The sequence below is a fragment of the Sphaerodactylus townsendi genome, linkage group LG01, assembly GCF_021028975.2.
Source record: "Sphaerodactylus townsendi isolate TG3544 linkage group LG01, MPM_Stown_v2.3, whole genome shotgun sequence".
In the NCBI taxonomy this organism is placed as follows: Eukaryota; Metazoa; Chordata; class Lepidosauria; order Squamata; family Sphaerodactylidae; genus Sphaerodactylus; species Sphaerodactylus townsendi.
The window spans coordinates 246,531-253,890 of NC_059425.1; the positions used below are offsets into that span (position 1 = coordinate 246,531).

The 7,360-nt window shown below is 45.4% G+C and overlaps 1 long non-coding RNA gene across 1 annotated transcript; it reads right to left on the reverse strand.

Moving 5' to 3' along the window:
• Window positions 1–1,465: 1,465 nt before the first annotated feature.
• LOC125440070 lies at window positions 1,466–4,294 on the reverse strand. The gene is made up of 3 exons (XR_007245628.1): window positions 4,164–4,294; window positions 3,443–3,569; window positions 1,466–1,657 (listed from the first exon to the last, which is right to left on the reverse strand). It is a non-coding gene; the product is annotated as an uncharacterized LOC125440070 (long non-coding RNA).
• Between the last annotated feature and the right edge of the window lie 3,066 nt (window positions 4,295–7,360).

Consider the following 7,360-nt stretch of genomic DNA (forward strand, 5'->3'; position numbering starts at 1 on the left):
GGATGTTTGGAGCCCTCATTTAATGAGGACAAAGATTGGATAATGCAGAACAATTGGGCTGGGCGAGAGCTAGCGGATGCGAGAGAAGAGGAAAAGTAAGCTCTCTTTGTCCCCTTCGTCGCCATCTCATAGGCCTTCATAAACGTCCTATAAGATGTTCGCGCAGCTTTGTCGCGAGACCTCCTCCACATTTGCTCTAGTCATCTAAGCTCCCGTTTCATATGGCGTAGCTCCTCGGTATACCATGGAGCAAGCTGAACACGGCAACGTAGAGGATGCCGGGGAGCAATCACCTCGATGACATCGGAAAGCCTGGAATTCCAGTCTTCCACCTGCCCATCGAGGGTGCTTGTGGGTTCAGGATCCCGCAGAGCATTCAGGAAACCAATTGGATCCATTAGTCTCCGCGGGCGGGCATAAATCCGCCCGTCGCCTAGACAGGGTTGGCACGGCAGGTCAACCTGAACCTTCAGGGCATAGTGATCGGACCATGGCACTTTAGTAACAGAGGACACGACCACATCAACTCCTGACCCAAAGACCAAATCCAGTGTGTGTCCAGCCAATGTTTAAATGACATTGAAAGTGATGCTGTTTCCCCCAATTGGGGGGACTGGATACAACACCATAAAGTGTTTTCATAGCTGTAATAAAACATTTTGAAAGCATTTTGAAAATGTTTTCAAAAAATATTTCTGCTGTGTGGCATGGCCCATTGCTGTGTTCAGATCTGAGAGTTGGGGCATGTTCTATAATGTGATGGTGACTTTGAAACGACCTAGTGGAAAAAAACTTTGTTTAGTCACTGTGGGAGAGGGTGGCCACCCATGGGGGGGGGATCAAACTCAGGTTTTGCCCAGGGCTCAAATTTGCCTAGGTACACCACTGCCTGCCTGGTGGAACACTCTCCCACCAGCTGTTTGGGCCCTGCAGGACATTGGTGAGTTCCGCAGGGCCAGTAAAACTGAGTTGTTCCACTGGGCCTTTGGAGAGTCTGGCAGCAAATTGGCTGCCCCCTTGTGAGGCCCCTGCCATATTTCACCATCTTTGACAATGCCTTTTTCATCTTTTGGCACTGCCGCCCCCTCCCGACCTTAGGATTTTAAGCTGTCTCTGTTTAGAGATTGGTACGCTGCTACTGAATTTTAAGGGTTTTAATTGTTTTTTAATTATTGATTATGGATGTAGTTGCTGTAAACTGCCTAGAGCCCTTCAGGGATGAGGTGGTCTATGAAATCCAATAAATAAATACATAAATAAATAATGTAAGTAACATCCTGTGATTTATCAAAACATGGAGCATCAGCAATGACTAATGGTCCAAAATGTGCTAAATTCCAATTTTTTTCATACAGAAATGTTAATTAAAGAAAAAGCTATGATGCAATATTAGCAGAAAAGACCACCTTACGGTGACTATTACACACCATAAATCAACTAAACCACAGATGTCAGATGCCTACTCTTTATTCAAACAATTAGAAACATACACGTTTCACCAATGCAGATTCAAATGCTCATGTGATTATTTGAAGTTGAGAATACAAAGCCCAGGCAATTACGACAGAATCAGTTTGCTTGGCGGTACATGCCTGATGGGTACATTTTCCATCATCAGTTTAGACATGGTTAAAGTATTTGTTAGATAAGAAAACGTCTAGAAAAAAAAGAGAGAGTGATCATATAAACTGAATGAAGGAAACAGTAAGATGATCAAAGATAAAGGACAACATATAGCTTTCCAGAATGATGCAGAATCTATCCTTTAATGTTATGTTTACTACATTTGCTCCTCTCCACATTTATGTGGCTTCCTTGCGTTTCAGATTTGGATTTCAGAAATAAGTGTAAGCATAAAACTCGGTTAAATGTGACTGAAAACTCTGCCCTACAAAAGTTGTTCTTGTTACTATTTGTTTATTTAGAAAATGTTTGTACTTCCTCTTTAGAGGCCTGGTAAAATTAGCAGCAAAAAACCTGAGATAATACAATAAAATTATAAAAACTTAAAATTAATAACAAACAAGTCAAAAACCCAGCCAAGGCATAAATACAGCATAAATAGGAGTTGTGTGTGCAACCACACACATGCAGCAGCAGGAAAAAGGAAGGAGGGGTTGGAGAAGAGTCACCCCTATGGGTGTAACAGCGGCCATCACACATCCACATGGCAATCTGGATGTGACATAAAAGTGCTGGGTGACACCCTTGCTGTCCCTGAAGAAGGTTCTTAGCATGGAGTTTTTGAGAACAGCCAGAGCATCGCCTGATGTGCTCATGGCACTTTAAGGATTTCAGCTGGATGTGCCTTCTCAGGTCAAAGGACATCATTTCTGGCCCAGGCCTCTTTCTCCCAGTGCTCAAAGAAGCAAGGAGGCCACTGTGAGGCCTCCTGCTATAAGCAGGCAAATACTATCCCTGATGAATATATTAATCTACATTGATATGGATTTTAAGTCCTGGGTATCTGAGTGTTCATGCACAAAATCAGAGGTTTCCACTAGCTGGTATTCTATTTACAAAACTTTCCAATTATTGACTGAATATTATTGGCAAGCAAAAAACTTTTCCTTGTAAACTGCAGTAATATTTATTCATTCAGCATAGAAATTCATCCCCCAATGCCACGCACTGAGTGGAAAACTCCTTAACTGCAGCCCAGAGTGTTTTTTAGGATTGATACGCACAGCAAGGATTATTCTTGGCTCATGTTGACTTAGATCCTTAAAAATACCATAGCAGCCTCCCATTCAAGTTCCCAGGCCAGGAACCCTCAAATGAACTTGAACCCCTCCTGCAGCTCCAGACTCTCCAGCAGGATCCAAAGGGCACATAAAGTGGTGGAGGGCCAGACCGAAGCCTGGACCAGGCAGAGACCTGCATACTTGGCATCTTGGAGCCTCCTAAACTCCACTTCAAAGTACTGTGACTCTCACCTTTAGGAAATGCCCTACCCAAGGTCGGAGGCTCATACACTTGAGCTATTCTGCAGAATGTGCAAAGCAGAAATAAAATGCCTTTTTATCAGGAGATAAATAGTATAATAGAGCATTTCAGGAAGGCACCTTTATAAGGGAACAGGACTGTAATTTACAAAGTGTCTCTTCTTGCTTTTACTTCATTGTCCCCCACCTTTGCAAACCATTTCCGGCATGCTTATCCTATGTCATGTCTGACATAAAAATTTGATTGGCATTATTCTCTAATTTTATTCCTATTGCATTACATTCTAATGCTATAACCCTACTCGGCTGCATTATTTATTAGATATATTGTGCTATCTTTTTTAAAAAGTTTGTAAAATTTATCATATTTTAAAAATGCAAAAATAAACTATTTTTTAAAAAAGCAATTTGCCTTGAGTCCTCGCTAGAAAGGTGATATATAAGTGAAGTAAATAATCAAAATAAAATATAATAGCAGGAGAAATGTTTTGCCTCACATTTTGCAACAGGTGGTTCCATCATCACATTTTCCAAGGTTGTCCTTAGCGCCAGTTAAACAACGCCTATCAGTGCAGAAACCGCTATTCCTTTTGCAATCAATGGTGGTTGATATATCACAGAGCCCTGGAAGGAAAAAGAAAGGCTGGCAGTACTACTACTGTGGCCTTAAGGTCCACTGCTTGCATCACCCAAGCATTGTTCCCTGGTGCTGCTGCTGGGCAGCCTAGGTAGCCAGGGGCGCAGGACGTAGAATGCTTGCAAGTGCATGGGCAAGGCAAAGGCATGCAGTGGCCCTGGAACATGACCTCCCCCCAGAAGGTTTGCTGGTATAAGAACGTAAGAGGAACCCTGATGGATCTGACCAGTGGCTCATCTAGTCCAGCATCCCATCCCTCACAATGGCCAACCAATTCCTCTGGAGGGTTAACAACAGGATATACAGGTCAAGGCCTTCCCCCCAGGATTCCTCCTGGCACTGGGATTTAGAGGTTTACTGCTCCTGAACATGGAGGTTCTCTTTAGTCACCAGGGTCGGTAGCCACTGAGACCTTTTTCATGGCTTCCCCTCAAGCGCTTGTCTGGTTACTATTGGAAAGGCAATGCTGAACTGAATGAAATTTTGGACTGATTCTGTTTCACTGTTCTTATTTCACTATGATCCCTTTCAGTTCTCTTACATGTTTATTCTGACTTTCATTTCTTGTTCAGACATCTTACCTTGAGTAGCCAGTAGAAGGTACACAAGGACAGAAGGCAGAAGTGCCGAAGCCTTCATGTTTATTTTGATGAGAATTCAAGCTCCTTTTCAACAAAACCTGTGGAGGCAGTGAAAGGTCTGAGCAGATGACTGGAGGAGGTAGTGGGTCAAATGAGATGAAGCCACTGAAATAAAACTCAAATGAGATGAAGTTGTTAACAGTTGTAGGCTGACTGACAAGGTTTATTCATCTTATTCACAAAATGTGTATCTCATCTTTCAGGCTTCATCAGGGCCACCAAAGCAACTACCCAATTAAAAACGTACGTAATAAAAAGAAGACTTTAAAACCAAGCAAATTTGCATTACAACAGTTAAAATCAAGCTAAAATACACATACAAAAGCATGAACAGACCAAATAAAACGTAAGGTAAGAAGGAGGAATCACAGAGGGAACTGCATACAACTCAACTCTTCTTCCTAAAGAAATCTTAGGCAAATTTAAATATATTTTTTCTCATAGTTTCCTAAATGAATCGTACCATGGCATGTCTCTAAAGATGTCAGCCATGGGTTTGGGTCAAAGGTTAGTCACAAGAACTACCAAACTCCATACCTTGGAAAACTTCAAACAGCCAGTTGATTACAGCTGTGAAAGTAGCAGAGGCTTCAAGGAGACTTAAGAAAATAGCAAGGAAGAGCCTGTTCTTTTTTCAAGATAAATTTCACAGACCCTGTTTCTCCTTATATACACAAGGATCACATCTTCCTCCTTCCTCCTTCCTCATCTCTTCACTCTTGCTGAACCCTCCTGGGGGAGAGAGCTGCCAAGAGTGGCCATTTACAAATGCTCTACTTACCCCACAGTTGAGAAGCAATCCATTCTCAAACTGTTCTTTGCAGTGGGGGTTTTCTGTTGGCACCATTCTCTCTCTCTCTCTCTCTCTCTCTCCCCCCCCCCAGCTTTTTCGTTCCTATTGTCATGATTAACCTCCCTCAAAGTGTCTCTAAGAGGGACAGCTCCTTTAACTTGATCCCCCAATTTTAAATATGGTTGTAGATTAGACAAAATTACTGAGGGGAGCCCTCAGTCTGATGTGTTTTTATTATAGCCCTCTGCAGATGTTCAGTGAGAGTTCAATGAGGTTTGAGATGTCTGAGTAGACACTGGGCTCATAATTGTTCCTGTCCTTTCATGCAGCTAAGTTCGAGATGTTTGAATTGATATTTGCCAAAAGGGGACAGATTGTGCGTTACGAGCCTAAATGTATTGCAGTTTTGTGTGGGGACAGACTGGCCATGTACTAGAACTGCTAATAAACAGCTTCTGGATTTGTAGTCAATCAAAATACATTGTTTTTCTGACTTGTCTCTCAACTCGCTTGGGCATGTCTAATCTTGGCTGCCTTTTGAGCTGTAAAATGGCTACGTAAGAAAGCATTGCATTGCCACAGTGCTGCAAAATTTAAACCAAATGGCAACTGATTGTTCATGCATGCGGATCTTTAGGTGAAACCAGTTTAGTCTGCCAAGCTACATTCATTGAGTATCATCTTGTATATAATGGTATACAGGAAATCAAACTTCTTGTATTTAAGATGATATTCAATTAATGGAGCTTCATCATATGAAGTGGCTGCCACTTGGAACTGCCACTGTTTCTATAATCTCCTCAAATTGCTATTTGTACCACCAAACACTGTGTTTCCAAGGAGAGTTATCATCTGGTATAAGACTGTAGAAAATCCTTGCTTTTGAAGTGTTACAAGGTTAGATGAGAAGAAATGCAAGTAGCACAGTCTGTACCCTTTTAGACATGTTGGGCACATTAGAGGTAATTGTTCCTCTCCCTCCAAGCAGCTAAGTTTGAATTGATATCTGCAGAATGAGTACAGATTGCGGCAGAACACACACACAGTCCTAGAACATAAGCAACGTTGAGGAGAAAAGTTTGGAATAGATGAAGGGAATTGGGGAGATCCTGGGTTTGGACCCATCTCCGGAGCTTGTAAGTCTTTTCCCAGAGCACCTGGCTTGCATGCAGCAGGTGCCTGGTCCTATTCCCCCGGTTTGGGCTGCCTGCCCCTTCCAGTGTTATCCAGGGTGGGGAGTGTCTCCTTGGCAGCCTGGCCCCTCCCCTGCCCTGCTGCTGGTGGGGCGGGCCTGCTCTTGCCCATAGTCAGCCAGGTCGAGCCGCAGGGCCTTTCCTGCTCGCCCCGCTGCCTCTCGGGACAAGTGCACCGCCCACGGCCAGCCTGGTCAAGCTGCGGGCCTTTCCCCTGCTCGCCTCACTGCCGGCAGGGTGAGCTCCCTGCTGGCAGAGGCGGGGTGCCACCGGCCATGGCTTGCCAAGCTGGGCTGCAGGCCTTCCCCACCTTCACCCTGCTACCTGCGGAGGGGGCGCGCTGCCCCCCTACTGAGAGACTCGAGTACCAGGGATGGGAGCAGTGCAGTTGCATGGCAGGGCCAGGGCCTCCCCATCACTGGAGGACTCAGGCCAGTCGGGTTTGCCTGCAGGCCCGCTGGCCCAGTCGCAGTGGCTTGCCAACGAGCGGGCATGGGGGGCCATCAGGGAGGCCACCAAGGAGCACCAGCTGAATGGGTACTGAGCTTACGCGTCCATGCTATCAGTCAGCTGGCTGAATGGGTACTGAGCTTACGCGTCCATGCTATCAGTCACCTTCCCCTTACAGGCTTGGCAACTTTGTGAGTACCTGGACAATGTCCTGTAAGCCAGGGCCATTGCCGGGGACACAGCAGCCATCGATTATGATGAGGAATTCCGTCGCTCCGCTTCCCACTCGGCCGATATCTGGTGGGATGCGATCGATCAGCGCAATTGGACGTTACAGGTTCAAGCCTTCACAAAGCAGCCAGGCCAGGCTTGCGGACCATGGGCAGGCGGGGCCAAGGATGGGTGGGGGCAGCTGGTATGCTGGGAATATAATCAGGAGAAGTGCACCCGCACAAAGTACAAATATGACCATGCCTGTGAACAGTGTCATGGCCTCCACCTATGGAATGCTTGCCAGATGGGCAAGTAGACCCAGCCCTTTTGCAATTCCCGGCCCATCACCAACCCTGGGGCCCAAGGGGGTGGGTGGGTGTCAGCTAGCTGCCTCTGCAAAATGAGGCTGCCCCAGGTGGGGCCATGGTGTGCATGTGTAACCCCTATGCCCAGAATGGGTTGGCCCAGAATGGGTTGACCCAGTAAGG